We start from the raw sequence: 23,412 nt of genomic DNA, 5'->3' as shown, positions 1-23,412 counted from the left end.
TTCTCACACCTCTTCTCATGAGCTTCACTTTGCTGATGAAAGCATTCAAGCTCAGAGAATTTATGTATCTTACTGAAGTCACAGAACTGCTCAAAAGTAAATTGAAACCCAGGCAGCCTGCCTCTCAGGCATATAGTCTGACCACTCCACTTCTCCTCAGCCTATAGGCTCCTCCAGGCATGAGACAGATTTCAACAGAGGTGTAGCCCTCATTCCCCAAATAGTCCCTGTTAATAAAAAGTGTTGGTTGTAGGGATGAAAAGTAAACTGATAACTCAAAGCAGTTTGGTAAGTGCTCAGACAGAGAAGTGCATAAAATGCTATGTGACAAAAGGAAGTAGAGGTAATTTGACTCTGAAGGAAGAAGAGAGGAAGCAAGTGAGACATAATTCGAGAAGGATTCAAAACAATGGAGGATTTAAGTATGTCGTATAAACATGTAGGCTGATTACAGCTCCTGTGCTCACATCTTCTTACCTATACCCTTGTGAAGGACTGGACTCAATGCCTCTCTTTTTTTCTCTTTTCAACTTAGAACCTCCCAGGAAGGGCTCTGGTTGACTCAGTGTGAGTCAGATGCTGTTCCCTGGAGGTTGTGGTGGCTACTAGGGTTAGCCCAGCTTTGCTCTGCTAAGCTACTAAGTCACTTCAGTCGTGTCCGACTCTGTGTGACCCCATAGACGGCAGCCCACCCAGGCTCCCCCGTCCCTGGGATTCTCCAGGCAAGAACACTGGAGTGGGTTGCCATTTCCTTCTCCAATGCATGAAAGTGAAAAGGGAAAGTAAAGTCGCTCAGTCCTGTCTGACCCTCAGCGACCCCATGGATCGCAGCCTTCCAGGCTCCTCCGTCCATGGGATTTTCCAGGCAGGAGTACTGGAGTACTGGAGTAGAACTTTTCTCTCAGATCAGATCAGATCAGATCAGTCGCTCAGTCGTGTCCGACTCTTTGTGACCCCATGAATCACAGCACACCAGGCCTCCTTGTCCATCACCAACTCCCGGAGTTCACTGAGACTCACGTCCATCGAGTCAGTGATGCCACCCAGCCATCTCATCCTCTGTCGTCCCCTTCTCCTCTTGCCCCCAAATCCCTCCCATCATCAGAGTCTTTTCCAATGAGTCAACTCTTCTCATGAGGTGGCCAAAGTACTGGAGTTTCAGCTTTAGCATCATTCCTTCCAAAGAAACCCCAGGGGGATCTCCTTCAGAATGGACTGGTTGGATCTCCTTGCAGTCCAAGGGTCTCTCAAGTTGTCTTCTCCAACACCACAGTTCAAAAGCATCAATTCTTTGGCGCTCAGCCTTCTTCACAGCCCAACTCTCACATCCATACATGACCACAGGAAAAACCATAGCCTTGACTAGACGGACCTTTGTTGGCAAAGTAATGTCTCCGCTTTTGAATATGCTATCTAGGTTGGTCATAACTTTCCTTCCAAGGAGTAAGCGTCTTTTAATTTCATGGCTGCAGTCACCATCTGCAGTGATTTTGGAGCCCAGAAAAATAAAGTCTAACACTGTTTCCACTGTTTCCCTATCTATTTCCCATGAAGTGATGGGACTGGATGCCATGATCTTCGTTTTCTTTTTTTTAATTTTATTTTATTTTTAAACTTTACATAATTGTATTAGTTTTGCCAAATATCAAAATGATTCTTCGTTTTCTGAATGTTGAGCTTTAAGCCAAGTTTTCACTTTCCACTTTCACTTTCATCAAGAGGCTTTTAGTTTCTCTTCAATTTCTGCCATAAGCGTGGTGTCATCTGCATATCTGAGTTTATTGATATTTCTCCTGGCAATCTTGTTTCCAGCTTGTGTTTCTTCCAGTCCAGCGTTTCTCATGATGTACTCTACATATAAGTTAAATAAGCAGGGTGACAATATACAGCCCTGACGTACTCGTTTTCCTCTTTGGAACCAGTCTGTTGTTCCATGTCCAGTTCTAACTATTGCTTCCTGACCTGCATACAAATTTCTCAAAAGGCAGATCAGGTGATCTGGTATTCCCATTTCTTCCAGAATTTCCCACAGTTTATTGTGATCCACACAGTCAAAGGCTTTGGCATAGTCAATCAAGCAGAAATAGATGTTTTTCTGGAACTCTCTTGCTTTTTCCATGATCCAGCAGATGTTGGCAATTTGATCTCTGGTTCCTCTGCCTTTTCCAAAACCAGCTTGAACATCAGGAAGTTCACGGTTCACATATTGCTGAAGCCTGGCTTGGAGAATTTTGAGCATTACTTTACTAGCCTGTGAGATGAGTGCAATTGTGTGGTAGTTTGAGCATTCTTTGGCATTGCCTTTCTGTGGGATGTGAATGAAAACTGCCCTTTTCCAGTCCTGTGGCCACTGCTGAGTTTTCCAAATTTGCTGGCATATTGAGTGCAGCACTTTGCTCTGCATTTGGCCAATTAATTAGTGGTGTCTGGGGGATGATCTTGCAAGAAATTAGCAGCTCCATTTTTAACCATATGATTCAAAGGAGTATATCCCAAAGGAAATTAATTTTTATATAGAGACTTGCATTTATTTTTTCTAAATGTATCGACATTCATAAGATGACTACTTATTTATTGAAAATGTCACATTGGCTCCATTGATTTGGGATACTGCATTTATAGTATACTAAATACCTATATATACCCAGATCTGTTTTTGGATTCTATTCTTGATGGGTATATCTCAGCCCAAAATGATTATAATCCCTGCAAAAAGCCATTCCTCGACTACCCCATGGGCTTGGGTTGTGTATACACTGGTGGAATATCTCGTCAGGGTAGAAGGTCTTTGGAAGAAGCACATGTAGACTTTAAAAGTGGATTTGGGGAATCCTTGTGTGCAGGGAATCCTGGGATCCTGGTAACCAGAGCAAGATCTAGAAGAGATATATCCGTGGCTCAGTGGACTTCTCACAGGCATTGAAGTGGGAGGATGGCCAGGGAAGAGCCTTTTATGGAGAACTAGGGAAGGGACATTGTGTGCTCAGGTCTATATTTCCCCCATTTACTGAGGTGGCTAAGAGGGAGCAAATAAGTTTCCTTTGAAGTTCTGTTTTGTCATTTGGTCCTGGTAATTGGCTTGTTTGACCTTGAGGAGGAAAGTTAGCTTAATATTCTTTTTTTCCTATGCTTACTGGAAAATGTTCATTATGACCAGGTAACTTTTTAGTAAAACCAGAAATTCAATGGAGTTTTTATTTATAATATTCATTTTTATCCTCTCTTTTATCTCATTTTAAGGACTCTGTGGAAAGAGGGCTAAGCATAAATTATATTTTATGATTCTTCTTCTTAGTAACTATGCCACAGTGGATCAGCCATTTACAATCTGTATGCCTTATCTCCTAAATCAAAATTGAGATAATTGGAAGGACTGTTGTGAGGATTTTTGTACTTATGTCTTGGAGCCCGAATAGAACTGGGTTTTGAGGGAGGCATAGCAATCAGAAACTTAGTCACTGCTATGGACTGAATGTTTGTGTCCTGGCAAAATCTGTATGTTGAAACCTAATCATCAGTGTGATGGTATTAGGATGTGGAGCCTTTGCGAAATTCTTAGATTGTAAGGGTGAAGGTCTTTTGAATGGAATTCATTTTCTTATAAATAAAAGGCACCCCAGAGATCTCCTTTGCCTATTCCTCCATATGACAGAACAGCAGGAAGATGGTGGTCTGGACCACCAGACCAGGAAGTGGGTCCCCACAAGATACCCAATCCACTGGCACCTTGATCCTGGACTTCCTAACCTTCAGAATTGTTAGAAATACATGTTTGTTGCTTAGGCCTCTAGTCTGTGGTATTTTTGTTATAGCAGCCCAAATGAACTAAGGCCATCACCAAAGCTATGGATCTCCTATATCTGCCCTGAATTGCTTATATTTGGACTGCAACATGAGAAGGAAATACAGTCAATCTTGTTTTTAAGTTACTTTACTTTGGTCTTTGTCACATCACTTGAACCTGTATACCATCTTATATACTAGAAAACCTGCTTTTAGGAAAGGAGCTAGTATCATCCTATCTAGTTACACTGTGGTTAAATTGCATCAAGCAACATTTTATTCTATTTTAAGCAACATTGCATTTTTTATTTTTTATTTTTTTTATGTTTTGGCTGTACTGGGTCTTTGATAAGATGTGGGGGCTTCTCTTGTTCTGGAACATGGGCTCAGTTGCTCTGCAGAATGTGGGTCTTAGTTCCCCAACCAGGGATCGAACCCACATACCCTACACTGGAAAGTAGATTCTTAAGCACTGGAACACCAGCGAAGTACCAACTTTTTAAAAAATTACTTGTGGAACCACAGTTTTCATTTATGAAATATAATGTTAAGTATTTTAGAGAAGGTAGGGGTAGAGAAGCATTTTGGCGGCTTATTATCCTGGTTTTCCTGAGAGCTATATTTTGCTGCATCCATGTGAGAACTCACCCTTGCTTGGAGGCTAGGGAGACATCTCTCTCTAAGAGGAACCACCCTCTCTGAAGCCACTTTGTGTTCCCTTCAGTCTTCCCTCCTCTGACCTTTTTCTAATTGTATAATAAGTTTCACTGGGTTCCCTGCAAGAATCCAGAAATACTTAAAATTAAGTGTTAGTTTAGCTTTTCATTTTCTTCCCTTCCCCAAACAAAAGAAACAAACAAGACAAACTCCCTGTTTTTTTGTTTCTATATCAAACAGTGGAACTACCATCTACCCAGTGCTCTCCACTTGTGCTCCCACAGGTGCTTCCAGGCCTGTCCCAAAGCTGTTCCTTTGGCCTCTTCCTACTTGACCCAGTCTTTATCAGGTTCGTCCATCTTCCCTTACGTTTTAGTTCAGGTGTCACTCCACCTGGGAATGTTCCTGGAATCCCACAATCAAAGTAGTCTTCCTACCTGTATGTCCCCATGATGCTGTACTTTCCCTATCACAGCAGTTATCATGAAGACTGTCACTGCTTTAAACATTCTTTTCCTTTTGACAAGACCATGTTCATAGGGGGATGTTGCGTCTAGCTCAGTGCCTGACCCAAGTATGGACTCTGCAAATGTTGTTTGACTGAGTAAATTAATACTTACCAAGAGTCTTAAAATATTCCTACTCTTTAACCCAGGGAATCCCCTTTGTAGAAGCTAGTCTAAAGAAATAACTGTAGGTTTATATTATTTTGCAAGTGATCATGTAAAAAATGAAGATGGAAAAACCCTTAACAAAGAAATAACTGGAAATTTAGACAGATTTATGTATCAGATCAGATCAGTCGCTCAGTCGTGTCCGACTCTTTGCCACCCCATGAATCGCAGCACACCAGGCCTCCCTGTCCATCACCAACTCCCGGAGTTCACTGAGAGTCACGTCCATTGAGTCAGTGATGCCATCCAGCCATCTCATCCTCTGTCGTCCCCTTCTTCTCCTGCCACCAATCCTTCCCAGCATCAGAGTCTTTTCCAGTGAGTCAACTCTTCTCATGAGGTGGCCAAAGTACTGGAGTTTCAGCTTTAGCATCATTCCTTCCAAAGAAATCCCAGGGCTGATCTCCTTCAGAATGGACTGGTTGGATCTCCTTGCAGTCCAAGGGACTCTCAAAAGTCTTCTCCAACACCACAGTTCAAAAGCATCAATTCTTCGGCGCTCAGCCTTCTTCACAGTCCAACTCTCACATCCATACATGACCACAGGGAAAACCATAGCCTTGACTAGACGAACCTTTGTTGGCAAAGTAATGTCTCTGTTTTTGAATAACGGTGTTTATATAGTATTCTTCCTAAAATTTAAATATTTACCACGAGGAAAATTGGTAAATAAATTATAGTACATCTCTAACGTGGAATATTTTGAGGAATATTTTCAATTAGAATCCAAGTTCTACATATACTTATTAATAGGTTCAGAAATAACATTAAAAAATCCAGGGTACCTCAAAGTGTATGTATGTATTTATGTGCTTGTGCATATATGCACATGCAGTCCAATTTTGTTAAAAATATTTATACATAGAAAAAGGAAAAAAAAAGATATATACCCCAATATTATCAAAGATATTTCTTGGATATAGCATTCACATGATTTTTATACTTTTCCATATTTTCCACAATATGTATTTAGAATTCATTATTTTAACAACCAGAGAAAAACTCACGTTTAAAAAATTTTAAATGTATCTCCAGTTGGTGACTCTTGCTATAGGGGCACAATTTTCTTTCTTAATCACAAGAACCTTCTGAAATTTGCTTTAACGGGGCTTTGACTTTTTTTTTTCTTTTACTTTCAGTACATATAAAAAATAACATTAATGCATGTATATAGGAAGAAGCACAAGCTGGAATCAAGATTGCCGGGACAAATATCAATAACCTCAGATATGCAGATGACACCACCCTTATGGCAGAAAGTGAAGAGGAACTCACAAGCCTCTAGATGAAAGTGAAAGTGAAGAGTGAAAAGGTTGGCTTAAGCTCAACATTCAGAAAATGAAGATCGTGGCATCTGGTCCCATCACTTCATGGGAAATAGATGGGGAAACATGGAAACAGTGTCACACTTTATTTTTTTGGGCTCCAAAATCACTGCAGATGGTGACTGCAGCCATGAAATTAAAAGACGCTTACTCCTTGGAAGAAAAGTTATGACCAACCTAGATAGCATATTCAAAAGCAGAGACATTACTTTGCCAACAAAGGTCCGTCTAGTCAAGGCTATGGTTTTTCCTGTGGTCATGTATGGATGTGAGAGTTGGACTGTGAAGAAAGCTGAATGCTGAAGAATTGATGCTTTTGAACTGTGGTGTTGGAGAGGACTCTTGCAAGTCCCTTGGACTGCAAGGAGATCCAACCAGTCCATTCTGAAGGAGATCAACTCTGGGATTTCTTTGGAAGGAATGATGCTGAAGCTGAAGCTCCAGTACTTTGGCCACCTCATGTGAAGAGCTGACTCATTGGAAAAGACTCTGATGCTGGGAGGAATTGGGGGCAGAAGGAGAAGGGGACGACAGAGGATGAGATGGCTAGATGGCATCACTGACTCGATGGACATGAGTCTGTGTGAACTCCTGGAGTTGGTGATGGATAGGGAGGCCTGGTGTGCTGCGATTCATGGGGTCGCAAAGAGTCAGACACGACTGAGCCACTGAACTGAATGGAACTGAACTGATCCGATAGCCATTTACTTTATTGTTTTGGGTTCGAGTTTATACACCGTTTTTGTGTTTTCTGTCTATGGAATATTCCTTTAGCATTTGTTGGAGAGCTGGTTTGGTGGTGCTGAATTCTCTCAGCTTTTGCTTGTCTGTAAAGCTTTTGATTTCTCCTTCATATTTGAATGAGATCCTTGCTGGGTACAGTAATCTGGGCTGTAGGTTATTTTCTTTCATCACTTTAAGTATATCCTGCCATTCCCTCCTGGCCTGAAGAATTTCTATTGAAAGATCAGCTGTTATCCTCATGAGAATCCCCTTGTGTGTTATTTGTTGTTTTTCCCTTGCTGCTTTTAATATTTGTTCTTTGTGTTTGATCTTTGTTAATTTGATCAATATGTGTCTTGGGGTGTTTTGCCTTGGGTTTATCCTGTTTGGGACTCTCTGGGTTTGTTGGACTTGGGTGATTATTTCCTTCCCCATTTTAGGGAAGTTTTCAACTATTATCTCCTCAAGTATTTTCTCATGGTCTTTCTTTTTGTCTTCTTCTGGGACTCCTATGATTCTAATGTTGGAGCGTTTAACACTGTCCTGGAGGTCTCTGAGATTGTTCTTGTTTCTTTGAATTCGTTTTTCTTTTTTCCTTTCTGATTCATTTATTTCTACCTTTCTATCTTCTACTTCACTAATCCTATCTTCTGCCTCCTTTATTCTAGGATTTGTTGCCTCCAGAGTATTTTTGATCTCATTTATTGCATTATTCATTATATATTGACTCTTTTTTATTTCTTCTAGGTCCTTCTTAAACCTTTCTTGCATTTTCTCAATCCTTGTCTCCAGGCTATTTATCTGTGATTCCATTTTGATTTAAAGATTTTGGATCAATTTCACTATCATTATTCGGAATTCTTTATCAGGTAGATTCCCTATCTCTTCCTCTTTTGTTTGGCTTGGTGGGCATTTATCCTGTTCCCTTTCCTGCTGGTTATTCCTCTGTCTCTTCATCTTGTTTATATTGCTGAGTTTGGGGTGGCCTTTCTGTATTCTGGCAGTTTGTGAAGTTCTCTTTATTATGGAGTTTTCTCACTGTGGGTGGGGTTATATTGGTGGCTTGTCAAGGTTTCTTGGTTAGGGAAGCTTGTGTCAGTGTTCTGGTGGGTGGAGCTGGATTTCTTCTCTCTGGAGTGCAATGAAGTGTCTAGTAACAAGTTATGAGATGTCAGTGGTTTTGGAGTAACTTTGGGCAGCCTGTATATTGAAGCTCAGGGCTGTGTTCCTATGTTGCTGGAGAATTTGCATGGTATGTCTTGCTCTGGAACTTGTTGGCCCTTGGGTGGTGCTTGGTTTCAGTGTAGGTATGGAGGCGTTTGATGAGCTCCAATCGATTACTGTTCCCTGGAGTCAGGAGTTCTCTGATGTTCTCAGGATTTGGGCTTAAGTCTCCTGCTTCTGGTTTTCAGTCTTATTTTTACAGTATCCTCAAGACTTCTCCTTGTATATAGCACTGTTGATAAAACATCTAGGGTAAAGATGAAAAGTTTCTTCACAGTGAGGGACACCCAGAGAGGTTCACAGAGTTACATGGAGAAGAGAAGAGGGAGGAGGGAGTTAGAGGTGACCTGAATGAGATGAGGTGGAATCAAAAGGGGAGAGAGCAAGCTAGCCAATAATCACTTCCTTATGTGTGCTCCACAGTCTGGACTGCTCAGAGATGTTTATGGAGTTATACAGAGAAGAGAAGAGGGAGGAAGGAGACAGAGGTGGCCAGGAGGATAAAAGGGGGTAATGAAAAGGAGAGAGACAGATCTAGCCAGTAATCAGTTCCCTAAGTGTTTTCCACCGTCTGGAACACACAGAGATTTAGAGAGTTGGGTAGAGAAGAGGAGGGGGAGGGAGGAGACAGAGACAACCTAGTGGAGAAAAAGGAGAGTCCAAAGGGGGAGAGAGCAATCAAGCCAGTAATCTTGCTCCCAAGTAAAAATGGGTACTGAAAATTGTGTTCTCAAAGGTGCAAAATTGAAAACAAATACCAAAAAGCAAATATTAAAATTCTAGAGTATAGGTTGGATTTTCAAAAATACAATATTAAAGAAAAGAAGAAGAAAAAAATCACAAAAATTATTAAAAAATATATATATATGAAGCTTGCTTTAAAAAATAGTCTTTTTTTTTGAAAAGTAATAGTAGGTTATAAAAATGAAAATTAAAGGAGTAATAGAGGACTTAAAATTAAAAAAAGTTAAAAAAAAAGAAGAAAAAAGAGAAAAAGCAAAGAATGATCGTAAAAATAGTAAACATATATCTAGGACTTTCTCTGGTGTTGTTGTGGGCAGTGTGGGGTCAGTTCATTTTCGGATACTTCCTTGGTGCGGCTTATATTCTCAAGACCTTAGGCCCCTTCCTATGTAGTTGGTACTAACTACAGGGTTTTAATCTATTGCACCCATCACTTCCAAGGCGGTTCCCTCGGTTTTAGCTTCTTCTGTTTGCTGGTCTGTTCAGTGTCTGATTTCTGCCCTGACACAAGGGGGGGTGGTGGTGGACACTTTTTTTTTTTTTTAGGCTCACTTGTTCAGTCGCGCTGTGGGGAGTGGGGTACGCTGCAAACAAATAACACTGGCGTGTGCTCGCAGTGTCTCAGCCACACTGGGCCTGCCTCCACTTACAGCGCGTGCACCCTCCCTGCCCACACAGCTCAGGCTCTAGGTTGCTCCGAGGGTAACCGTCTGAGGCCGGCCCTGGGCTGCATGAACCTCCGAGGTCAAAGCCTCTCAGGTTCAGGCACTCGGGTAGTCCTCAGAGGTGCAGATTCCACTGGGCCTGCGTTTTGTGCCCTTCCCACTTCCAAGCAGCTTTGGTGATGAGGTGTTTGGCGAGCGCGGTCACTGCGACTTATTGCCTCTCCTGTCCATGCTGCTCGGTTTTCTGGGTGTACAACCAGCTCACCTTCTCAGGCGGATGATGACTGCCCAGAACCCCAAGAAGTCTTAGTTAGCAAAGAAGCCTGCTTGCAGTTAGGTAGATAATGTCTCTCTGGGGCTGTGATTGCCCTCTTCTGGCTCTGGCTGCCTGTCACCGGAGGGGGATGGTCTGCAACCAGCTAGTTCTGTTCGGCCCTTTGTTCTTTGCGTGGGCCTTGCGGTGTCTTAGGGCTTTTCGCGTGGTAGATATCCCACAGTCTGTTTTGCTAGCCCAAATTAGTTCACTCTGATTAGCCTCGGGGCATTCAGGCCCGATTCTTACTCTAAGCAATGCAGCCCACGCCTCCCTGCCCAGCCCCCACATGCTAGTGGCCGGTGCAAGCGTCTGCGCTGCTTCTCCGCTGGGGGAGTTACCATTGGGCTTGTAATCTGTGGGTTTTAAATATTTACTTATTTTTCCTCCCATTATGTTGCCCTCCGTGCTTCCAAGGCTGGCCAAAGACTCGGCAGTGAGAGTGTTTCCTGGTGTTTGGAAACTTCTCTCTTTTTAAGACTACCTTCCCCAGACGGAGCTCCGTCCCTCCCTCTTTTGTCTCTTTTCTTGTCTTTTATATGTTTCCTACCTCCTTTCAAAGACAATGGGCTGCTTTTCTGGGTGCCTGATGTCCTCTGCTGGCATTCAGAAGTTGTTTTGTGGAATTTACTCAGCGTTTAAATGTTCTTTTGATGAATTTGTGGGGGAGAAAGTGGTCTCCCCATCCTATTCCTCTGCCATCTTAGGACCGCCCCCCAGCTAAGCATTTTAAATCCCTCTCCACCTCTTCAGGTAGATACTAGGAAACTTCCAATTTACAAATGACAAAACTGAGGTGTAGAGATCTTTAGTAACTTAATCAAGGGTTCAGTTCAGTTCCGTTCAGTCGCTAAGTCCGTCCAACTCTTCGCAACCCCATGAATCGCAGCACGCCAGGCCTCCCTATCCGTTACATAACCAGTTAGGAGCAGAGCTTGGGTAGGACGTCAATCATTCTGATGTATGACTAATAGTCATAAAAGCTAATTGATAGAACCACCATGAAATCTGTTTCTTTTTTGTTAAATACCATTGCCTTCTTAGAATTTTATAATTTTTGAAGTTTTCATTTGATGAAAAATAAGTCAATGTAGTAATGATAACTGTACTTTACTCAATGGGCAATCTCAGGAGTCTGTATATATTCCTGAACACTGAAGCCAAAAAATTGCAGTCATCATCTTTTATGACTTTGAACATAAAGTTGCTCAGATTCTCTGTGATTGAATAACCTGCTTATTCCAGGGCTTATAGCTGAGCCTCAGTAGCCATATTAAAGAGGATATACATTACAGGTCTTTGCCATGGCAATGAGGACTATATTTTTCAAATAAGAAAAAAACCCCTTCGTGTGGCAAATATGTCTCCTCATTGGGACTGTAAGACACAGCATTTTCTGTTCTACTACAGTGTATATCTTAAAGCAAATTCTTTTTTTAGACAATTAGTAAATATGGGTCTGGCCTCCCCCAGGGGCTCAGTGGTAAAGAACCCGCCTGCCAATGCAGAAGATCTTCTTCAGGATGAGTTCAATCCCTGGGTCGAGCAGATCCCCTGGAGAAGAATATAGCAACCCACCCCAGTATTCTTGTCTGGGAAATCCCACGGACAGAGGAGCCTGGTGGGTTTCAGTTCATGGGGTTGCAAAGAGTCGGGCTCAAGGTAGTGACTAAACAGCAACAAATATGGGTATGATGAGGAAGTTTCATTGACTTTTCTAAGCACATTAGCAATTCGTGCCAAAGCAGAAACTTTCAAAGGCAATTTTCTCCCAATAAAAAAGCCTAAAATCTAGTGTTTGCTTTAGTGGCTTCACGAATTCCTAGGGTTTTCAAGTGAAAGCTACCTGATAAAGCTGAGAGAGAGGGTGAAAAGAACACTGGTCCATCTTCCTCTCTAGCATTAAGCAAACTGATTTACCAAGAAGTCTCCAGGTCAGAATACTGGAGTGGGTAGTCATTCCCTTCTCCAGGGGACCTTCTCAACCCAGGAATCAAACCCAGGTCTTCCACATTGCAGGCGGATTCTTTACCAGCTGAGCTACCAGGCAAAGCCCTTATGAAGAACAATAACATTTAAAATGTTGATGACCTTGGTCTTACATGTTCTCATGGACCTATGTCTAGAGCAGTGAGACACAACTCCCAATATTTAAGATGGCAAAGACTTTAAAGACTGTGATGCAGGGAACAGACATCAATGGAGACTGAACTCTGCTGGCATTTCTAATAGGATTTCTATTGCTTTTGATAATGCTTTGGCTCTGGATTTGTGTATTTTTAGGGTTTTCCCTATCCCAATTTCCACCACAATTAATGGGTGTGGTTTGGAAGTGTTGGGGTGATTCAGAAATACATGTATTGAGTTTTAACAGGAATTCTTATATTTAGGCACTGACTAAAATTTTCTGAATTTACTTTTGTTTACACATATACACACATGTAAATTGTGATCACATATACATGTATTTCTCCCCCTGCTGCTATTTCACATGGCACACACTTGACAGATTTTGTGACTCAGAGGCATGATATGAAATCGTTCACAGACAACAAAATATTTTGCAGGTAACTTTTCCCAGATTCCATAGGAGGCAGGAACAAAGATTGAAGTGAAAAATTCTGCCTTTCTGTTAGAGTCGAAACTCCATTGTTACTTTCAATTCTCTGATCCAGAGGAGAATGAACTGAACATGATTCAGTTTTACCACTGTTTATTTCTAGTCTGATAGTGTTCTGATTCGACAAACTGATGTGCAGAAGTCTAGCATTTCCCTCCTATGAAGGAAGCGTGTGACACGACACAGACAAACGGCCCTTCAGCTGCTGACTCAGTTTCCTGCGTGGGGCAGAAGCATCACACAGCCCAGGAGCTCTGCCTGGACCTCTTGAGCACAGGATGCAGAATTCAGATCTGGATCTGAAATGGAGCAGAGGCCGCGTCACTGTAGGGAGGAGCTGCCCATATGCTGGTTGCCAGTGCGCCGAGGGCAGGCAGAGCCTCTGTCTGTCTTGGTGAGAGTGGCCAGAGACAGGACTCATGCCCCTCTCTCAGTGCGAAGGTTGTGGGGAGGGCAGAGCATTGTTACCTGATGCATCTTGAAAGGGAGGGATAATGGGCAATGGAATCGGAGCATTAGGTCCTAAGCCACTTCATCCCCTATACCATCATGGTTGTAAGTAAAGGCTCTTTCCTGCAGGATCCAGCATGACCCAGAAGGTAACTCAAGTCCAGTCTGCACTTTCTGTGGTGGAGAAGGAGGCTGCAACCTTGGACTGTGTATATGAAGCTAGTAGTTATGGTTATTATTAAAAAATCAGACATCACATTGAAAACTGGATTTCTAGCTTCTCTATAAAAATATCTAAGAGCACAACATCTTCTGGGGTAGAGGTCAAAAGTCGTGTTTGATTGCATAATGTCTTTGATATAGACTCATTTTATCTTTAAAAATATGCAGATTTACCATTCACAACATGAATAGCCCAAAAATAAAATTTTAATTTATTAGTCATAATATAGAAGCTGATCCACAAAGCAAACAAATCTGAATTAACATCTCATGGAAATATACCTGTTTTTTTCCCTGTGATTTTTATCATCACAGCATGGATCCCAGTGTGAGAAATTTCAGTATAGTTTATTCATTAATTCTTAGTTTTCTGGTAAGCATTGGGGAAACATTAGTTGGCAAGACAGATGTGATATCTGCTTTGATGGAGCTCAGGTTCCAGGGGGCTGTAGTGGTCTCCAGTACAGGATAGTAGGCAGAAAGGACGTCACAGCACAGACTGTGTGGCCTTAAGCAAGTTGTTCCCTTTGACTTTCTGCTTCCTCCTCTGTAAAGTGTAAAGGTTAGTTACGAAGCTGCTGTTCAGTGAGTGTGGGTCGCTCAGTCGTGTGCAACCCTTTTGCGACCCTGTGGACTGTAGCCAGGCCCCTCTGTCCATGGTATTCCCCAGGCAGGATTCCTCGAGTGGGCTGCCATTTTTGCCTCCAGGAGATCTTCCTGACCCAGGGACTGAACCTAGGTCTCCTGTATTGCAGACAGATATTTTTTCCGTATGAGCCACCAGGGAAGTCCTTTCCAAAATTTTACTCCCCTCACAGGACCACTTAGTTCACTATCCTTTTTGAGTTCCTAACACCCTCCCTTACTTAAAAAAGGACTATTAGATGTTGTAGAAGTTATCAAGGTTCTGCTCACATTGCTCACAGTGTAATAAGAAGCCATGGGCGCAGGAAGAGAGTAGAGTGACATGGGAAGTCACCTACCTTTAACACTCAGGAACACTGTTCTGCGTTGCTGGATGGCAGAGGGAGGAGGAAAAGGGCCAGGAATGCAGGCAGGAGGGGAGGACAGGCCCAGACTTTGTTCTTTCATCCCAAACACTTTTGTATACATTTGATATCATCCTTGATAAAACAATGAATTGAAATTAGCTGGATTCAAACCCTGTCATCTGCATCACAGCATGACTTTTGAGGTGTTCCTTAGCCTCTCTGTGCATCAGTTTCTTCATATGTAAAATGGCAATAATACAACCTACTTCATGGACTTAAGAATCAAAATCATCCATATATCTCTATTGTTTAAAATCATTATAAAATTAAATTACATATAAACACACCTGCCTGTGTGTTTTATAGAAATAAAATTTTAAGCACAGGTACATATTATGGCATCTTGATACAGCAGGGATCACTCACTAATGACTATTATTATATAAAAGGCAGAGTTTGTTCCAGTACCTACATCAGATTTTCATTCATGTCATTTTTTTTTATAACACAAAGTTTCTCCTTATTTTTCAAGAAAGGAACCAAAGCTCAGTGAAAAGCCAGGGCCATGTTGGCACTGTTAGAAATGCCGCCTACAGGGTTTGGTAGCCCTGTGGTCAGTGTTCCCATTCTCAGCAGCCCCTCCAGACAAGCCCCCGGTCCTGACAGAGAAGAGCAGGTGACTTATGCTTAACATAAAAGTGCCCTTTTCAGCGCCAGGCAGGGCCACTTTAATTTCCCTGACTATATAACTGCTGTGTATTTTCCCATATTTGTTGACAGATCAATGAAAGAATGCTCTAAGACATGATCAATATTCAGTGCAGCCTTCAAACTGATTCGGTTTCAGCCTTGCACACAGTTAAACATTCAGCAAAGTTCCACATGTCAAGATAAAAGATAATGAAGAAATGACATTTTTTCACCTGAAAAAAAAAATACTGCTATTGGATAACTTGTGAGATACAATATCTCTGTAAGTTAAGGAGGGATTTTTTGTTTTTATTTTAAGACTATATAAACACTTTTTCAATATATCTGAAACATGATTGATTAATGAATTAATTGTCCCTGAGACGATGTGATTACTGGCAAAGAGGATATTCTCATCCTGAATCCAGTTTGAAGGCAGACTGCTGTTGGAGTGGACTGAGTTTTTCACCTGCTCCAAGAAACTAGGAAAAAGTATCACCCCCTCCCAAAGCAGGAACATCTCCCCACTCCTCTGCTCATGAGCAGAAATGTGGAGCCACTTGGGTCAGTGCTCTGTATCTCCGCTACAATTGGGCCCATTGCACAGTTTACCCTCTGCATCTCTGCAGGCTGAACTCTTGTCTGCAACTTCGGGGCCAGACTTTCTGTAAGGACAGTGGGGGACACAGAAGGAGAAAAGAGATACATGTTTTATTTCTGGGCAGTCTAGGAGATGTGGCATAAACACTGAATCATTGTCATTTAAAAATTTATAGGCACAACTATAAAAATGCAGAATTTAATAGTTGTAATGGTTTTAATATTCCTGGAGGATGTAGTCCCCATTCTTATTTAACAGGGGGGATGTCTGAACACCCACCTGAAGGTAAACACAGTTTTCCTTCAAACAACCTAGAGTCCAGCACACTGGGTGTTGGACACCTGAGCACTGGGGCTTCAACATCTTGATAAACAGGGCATAGCAAGGGAGAGGGAGATGAAAAAACAAAACGAAATCTGAACAATGAAAAGAAAGTATCCAAGCAGGTATTATTCCCCTGGATGTAACTGTGTCAGCCCTCTGCTTCCAGTCTGATCCCTCATTCTACATGTGTGGGTCCAGGCTAGTGGGACTACAGACAGGGCAGAGGACTTTTTTTTTTTTTTAACCTGTTCCTCAGTCAACTGAAAGCAGTTTGAGATAGGAATCATGTCTGGTTTTGGTTTCCATGCTGTAGACAACTCTGTAAGTTTCCAGAATGAATGCTGGAGCCTAGGGATTCCTGAACATACACAAAAGTTTAAGAGAACCTCAGTGATCCACTGAGCCAGAGAGTCCTGCCAGCATGAGAACTTGACTCAAGACCTTAATTTTAGGGGGAACTTTGGTCCAGGGGATAGGACTCTACGGTCCCAATGCCGGGGGCCTGAGTTTGATCCTTGATCAGGGAACTAGATCTCACAAGCCAAAATTAAGACCTGGTACAGCCCAAAACAAAAACGAAACAGAACAGCTCAGCAAACAGCCGTGCATTAAAAAAATACCCTAATTTTAAAAAAACAGGTCATTTTGACTGTTGAGAAATTCTATGTCCACTAACAGGTATCATTTGAAGAAGATTGCTCTTGTTCAACTGACTTGGTCATTGCCATTTAGAAATGTTTAATTTTAATTGGAAGACAATTGGAAAGCTACAGGAAAAGGATGACACTAGAACCCTTCCCAACTCCATACAGAAAATAAACTCAAAATGGATTAACGACTTAGATGAAGGCCAGAATCCATAAAACTCTTAGAGGAAAACATAGGCAGTACACTCTTTGACATACATCACAGCATGATTCTCTTTGACCCACCTCCTAGAGTACTGGAAATAAAAACAAAAATAAACAAAGCGGACTTAATTCAAGTAAAAGTCACAGCCATTGCTCTTGGGTTGACAGCACTGCACTGAGAGCCCCTGTCTGTAGCCGCAGCGTTGCCATGCCTTAGAATGGTTTACGTCAGCAAAGAACAATGTTTTGACTTCCCACCATAATTAATACAGTCTTACTTTGCATAAGGTAAACCCAACCCTAGAGAAAACAAGCTATGAAATGACCGCTTAAATCTTCTTCTGGGCTCACTTCACTAGCCCAGATAATTGCACAGGAAACCAGACCAATGGGCTAACAGACACTGAGCAAACAGTTCTTTCCACAGAGATTCCTGAATCCTTAATAAAACAAACAAACAGAAGACAGAGGAACACCATGTACACATGCCTCTGGAATGAAGAGTGCCTGGCTAACATATTAAGCATCTAAATCTGACATCCTAAAAAATACTTAGTCGAGTTAAAACAACTATGTGACAAGAAGTGAAACAATAGTGATTGTGTTTCAAGAACCAGGTTACCTAATTAAGGTCCCCTGTCCCTCATGAGGCTAAAGGTGTAAGGTTGCCATCATCCAAGGATGGCCCAACTCCCCCCGCCCCCACTCTGCTCCCACCCCTGCCTTGCGCTTATCTCTCTCTCTCTCTGTCTTTTTTGTCAACATTCGTCCTCTCTGGTACAGAGGTGCACAATTTTTAGGTATTTCAGGATCTCCGTTCTCCTATTCTGTCTCAATCCCACAATGAGACAGCTGTACTATTTTTAGTAAATCCCTCATGCACTGGTGCCTGGAAGCTGCCTCCATGAAGTAAGCTGGGCCATGTTAGTGCTCATGTCATCTGTTTTCCTTATCTCTGTGCTACCTGATGTACAAGGTCCAAACATAGTTTTCCAATTGGAGATCAACTCTACTGTTATCAGTGAAAAAGAAGTCACATATTTTATTTTTGCTGTGTTTTACAAATTTGTCATTCCATGATAAATCGGTATAATAACCTTATCACTTAACTGCACATTATTTGACACCTGCCTTACAAAACATTTTCTCCACGGCATGTTGACAGAGTCAACATGAATATAACTACTTCAGAGAAATGTCTTGGGTTGAGGAGGAAGCACTTTCCATACAGAGGGATCTTTCTCTGACCCATGGGAATCTTGGAGGCATATGCATGGAAGAAACCTCTGACTATTCCATCTAGAAATTGTAACTGGGGTTTCTTGCGAAGCTAGAGATACCTGTACCATGAAAAAATTATGGAAGTAATAATAGAATATTTCCCTAAGCAAGCTTATGTATAGGACTCTTCTTAGGGTCCTGTCCCATTCTCATGTATGTACCCCACAAGATATTATCAGGAGGAATAGGTCAGACCGGACTGTGGTGCAATTTTCACGATCACCACCAGAGGGCGAGGCTTCCTTCAGATGCGGTTCCTCATTGTATTCAGGAGCTGGTTTCACTTGCCTGCTTTGTAGCCACAAGACAGAATATTGCTGCAGTACAGAAAGGGGCTCTCAGTTTCTGAGCGAGGAGTTTCTGTAACATCCAGATGGAGACTAGATTTGTTAGGCTGTTTTATGCCAGGGAACAAGGATCGCTTTCTTTTGCGAACATGCATTCTGCCACTCGGTTCTTCTGATCATCTTAATATTCCATAAGTAACATTTTATTCTAAATGTTAATGATTTTACACTTTCTTATAATTATTGGTAAGTTTTATTTTTCTTCTCTGGCTGAAAACTCTCCTCCTGTACATTTCTACGGTAACAAAGTGATTCTCTTCCAGGAAGTACCAATGGTGACTCAGTGAACCAGACAGAAGGCCCAGTGACTGTCTCAGAGGGGGCTCCCATGACCCTGAACTGCACTTACCAGACCAAGTATTCAGATCCCTATCTTTTCTGGTACGTCCAGCATCTCAACAAAGCTCCTCAACTCCTCCTGAAGGGCTTAACAGCAGACGAGAAGGTAGAGCATGAAGGTTTTCAGGCCACTCTTGTTAAGCGTGACAGCTCCTTCCACCTGTAGAAATGGGCAGTGCAAGCATCAGACTCGGCTGTGTACCACTGTGCTCTGAGTGACACAGTAAGAGAGGGCTGCGGGGGAGCTGAACACAAACCGAGAGTGCAGATGGGGCTCTGGCTCTGGGCAGCCCTGAAAAAGGGTGTTGTTTCTCTCTCCAGAGGTACTGTCAAAGCACTTCCAGCTCTGATACTCAGAGCCAAGGACCTTGAAATTCTTGGCTTGCCCTGCAAGGAATCTGGGGCAAGACAGTGTAAAGAGGAACCTAACCGCTTTTCTCCAGAAATGCCTATTTTCAGCCCATTGACATCCTCTAGGTGGCATAGAATCCCTTAAAGTGACATTAACTCTTCAATGACAATTCAGTTTATATGTGTTGAAATATTTCACAATGTTTTAATGAAAATTCCAGGGCACATTGTTAATGGATGACTGTGTGACCTGGAAGCTAATTTCTGGTTTTTAAAATTCAGGCCAAGATTGTGTATCCTGCTGAGTTTCACCTGCAGACACTCCATCTTCAGGTACTGGAGCTTTATTCCCTCTTTCCTTGACTTTTCCATCCCTTCTGGTTGCTCCAGAAATGCTGCTGCCTAAGTAAGTTCTGAGAGGAGAGTTTCTGAGAAGATATTCCTTCTGTCAAGAGCCCTGTGGATCAGAGCAGCCCACTCTGTAAATATCGCAGGTGTTGTGTGTATTGTTTGTATTCAAACTGGGTACAGGATATTCTCTTTGCTAGTAACCTCATCTCAGGGAATGAATGCCAGAGAATGTTCAAATTACCATACAAGTGCACTCATTTCACATGCGAGCAAGATTATGCTCAAAATCCTTCAAGCTATGCCTCAACAGTACATGAATCAAGAACTTCAGATGTACAGTCAAGTTTAGAAAAGACAGAGGAACCAGAGCAGATCCAATATCTGCTGGATCACAGAAAAAGCAAGGTAATTAAAAAAAATCTACTTCTGCTTCATTGACTATTCTAAAGCCTTTGACTGTGAATCACAACAAACTGTGGAAAATTCTTAAAGAGATGGGGATACCCAAGAAACCTGTATGCAGGACAAGAAGCAACAGTTAGTACTGGACATGGAACAATGACTGGTTCAAAATTGGGAAAGGAGTACGTCAAGGCCATATATTGTCACCCTGCTTATTTAACTTATATGTGGAGTACATCATGTGAAATGCAGGGCTGGATGACTCATAAGCTGGAATCAAGATTGCCAGGAGAAATATCAACAACCTCAGTGATATGCAGATGATTCCACTCTGATGGCAGAAAGTGAAAAGAAACTAAAGAACCTCTTGATGCAGGTGAAAGAGGAGAGTGAAAAAGCTGAATTAAAACTCAACATTAAAAAATCTAAGATTATGGCATCTGGTCCCATCACTTTACGGCAAATAGATGGGGAAAATGTGGAAACAGTGACAGATTTAATTTTCTTGGGCTTCAAAATCACTACAAATGGTGACTGTGGCCATGAAACTGAAAGATGCTTGCTCCTTGGAAGAAAAGCTATGATCAGCCTAGACAGCATATTAAAAAGCAGAGACATTATTTTACCCACAAAGGTCCATATAGTCAGAGCTATGGTTTTCCCAGTAATCATGTATGGATGTGAGAGTTGGACCATAAAGAAGGCTGAGTGACAAAGAATTGATGCTTTCTAGCTGTGGTGTTGGAGAAGACTCTTGAGAGTCCCTTGGACTGCAAGGAGATCAAACGAGTCAATCCTAAAGGAGATCAATCCTGAAAATTCATTGGAAGGACTGATGCTGAAGTTGAAGTTCCAATATTTTGGCCACCTGATGTGAAGAACCAATTCACTGGAGAAGACCCTGATGCTGGGAAAGATTGAGGGCAAGAGGATAAGGAGGTGACAGAGGATAAGATGGTTTGATGGCATCACTGACTCAATGGACATGAGTTTAGCAAACTCTGGGAGATAGTAAAGGACAGGGAAGGACACACAACTCCTGCAATATTTACAAAGTGAGCTGCTCTGATCCACAGGGCCCTTCAGAAGGAATATCTTGTCAGGAAGCTCTCCTCTTGGAGTTTACTTAGGCAGAGCATTTCTGGAGCAACCAGAAGGGATGGAAAAGTCAAGAAAAGAGAGAATAAAGCTCCTGGCCTGCAGTAGTTCATGGGGTCGTAAAGAGTCAGACATGACCTAGGGACTGAACAGCAACAAAACAGGGAAAATTAATTCATCAGTCACATTTCAGACACATGGAAAAAGTGTTTATGTACTCTTAGAATAAGCTATCTTAGCAGAAGAGTGAGCTTTTTCACCTGCTCAAGAAACTAGGAGAAAGTATCACCCCCTCCCAAAGCAGGAACATCTCCACACTCTTCTGCTCATGAGCAGGATGTGGAGCCACTTGGGTCACTGCTCTGCATCCCTGATACAATCATGCCCATTGCACAGAGTCCCCTCTGCATCTCTGCAGGCTGAATTCCTGTCTGCAACTTCAAGGAGCAGACTTTCTGGAAGGACACTGGTGGGCACAGCAGGTGGGAAGAGATGTGTGTTTTACTGCTGGGCAGTCTGTGAGATGTGGCCAGGATATGGAAACATTGTCATTTCATAATTTATATGCATGTGTGAGTCGCTAAGTGGTGTCTGACTCTTTGTGACCCCGTGGACTGTAGCCCACCAGGCTCTTTGTCCATGGAATTTTCCAGGCAAGAATACTGGAGTGGGTTGCTACTCCATTCTCCAGGGGATCTTTCTGACCCAGGGTTTGAACCCTTATCTCCTCAATTGGCAGGCAGATTCTCTATCACTTAGCACCTGGGAAACCCATTTTATTGGTGCAACTACTTACATGCAGGGTTTAATAGTTATGGTCTTGGCAGATGTAGTCACCATCATCACTTAGGGTGAATCTGGACACCCACCTGAAGGTAAGCACTGTCTTCCTCCCTAACATCCTAGAGTCCTGCACACTGGGTGCTGGCCACCTGAGCACTGGGGGCTCAACAGCTTAATAAAGAGGCCACAGAAATGGAGAGGGAGATGAAGGAACAAAAATAAATCTTAACGGTGGGAAAAAAAGTATTCTAGCAGGTTTTATTTCCTGTTGGTAACTGCATCAGTTCTCTGCTTTTGGTCTGATCCCTCATTTCACATACTGGGGTCCAGGCTAGTGGGAGTACAGACTGGGCATAGGATTTTTTTTTTTTTTTTTTTGCTTACCTGCTTCTCAATCAACTGAAAGCAATTTGAGATAGAAATTGTGTCTGATTTTTGTTTCCACATTGTAGACAATCCTGTATATTTCCAGAATGAATGCTGAAAGCTAGGGATTCCTGAAAATGCACAAGAGTTTAAGAGAATCTAGGTGATCTGCTGAGCCAGAGAGTCCTGCCAGCTTGATAACTTCAACTCAAGATTCTAATTTTAGGGGGAGCGTTGGTTCAGTGACTGGACTCTGCACTCACATTGCAGGAGGCCCAGGTTCGATCCCTGGTCAGGGAACTAGATCCCACAAGCCTAAACTAAGACCTGGCACAGACAGCTCAGCAAACAGATGTGCATTAAAAATGATCCCACTTTTGGTAAGAACTAACAATATTCATTTTAACTGGTGAGAAAATCTCAGTAGGTGAAAAAGGCACATTTGAAGAAGATTGTTCTTGAGTTCAACTGACTTAGTCACAGCCATTGTTACTGGATTGACAACGCTGCCCTGAGAGCCCGTGTAAGGCAACCTCACAGCTGTCTGCAGCCGCACGTTCCCATGCCTTAAAATGGTTTATGTCAGCAAAGAACAATGGCAACAATTCTTACCATAATATAGTCAGACTTTGCATAAAATAAACCCAATCCTAGAGAAAAGAACAAGCTATGAAATGACCCCATTAAATCTTCTGTTGAGTTCACTTCACTGGCACAAATAATTGCACAAGAAACTATGCAAACAGGCTGACAGACACTGAGCCAGCAGTTCTTTCCACTGAGATCCCTGAATCCCTAATAAAACAAACAAACAAACAGAAGAGAGATCAATACCACACATATGCCTCAGGAATGAAGAGTGCCTGGCTAATATATTTACCATCTAAACTTGACATTCTGAAAAAAGATACTTAGTTGAATTACTTAGTTTCAAGAACCAGGTTACCTAAGTAAGGTCACCTGTCTCTCATGAGGCTAAAGGTGTAAGGTGGCTTGTCATCCAAGTAGGGTCCAGGACCCCAGAGGAGGCCCCTTCAGGGAGGTTTACCAAACTCATGGTGTCTTCTCTCTTTAGTTACAGATCAGTACTCAGTCCAAGATTCACAGTGACTCCTCCCCAACCTCTTTGCCCTCATCTCTCTCCCTCTTTCTCTTTTGCCCACATCCCTCCTCTCTGGTATACTGGTCCACAAAATTCTAGGTTCCTCAGGATCCCCAAAATATTATTCCATCTCA

This window comes from Bos indicus, chromosome 10, assembly GCF_029378745.1.
Source record: "Bos indicus isolate NIAB-ARS_2022 breed Sahiwal x Tharparkar chromosome 10, NIAB-ARS_B.indTharparkar_mat_pri_1.0, whole genome shotgun sequence".
Taxonomy (NCBI): Eukaryota; Metazoa; Chordata; class Mammalia; order Artiodactyla; family Bovidae; genus Bos; species Bos indicus.
Note: the sequence above shows the minus strand (reverse complement) of the source record.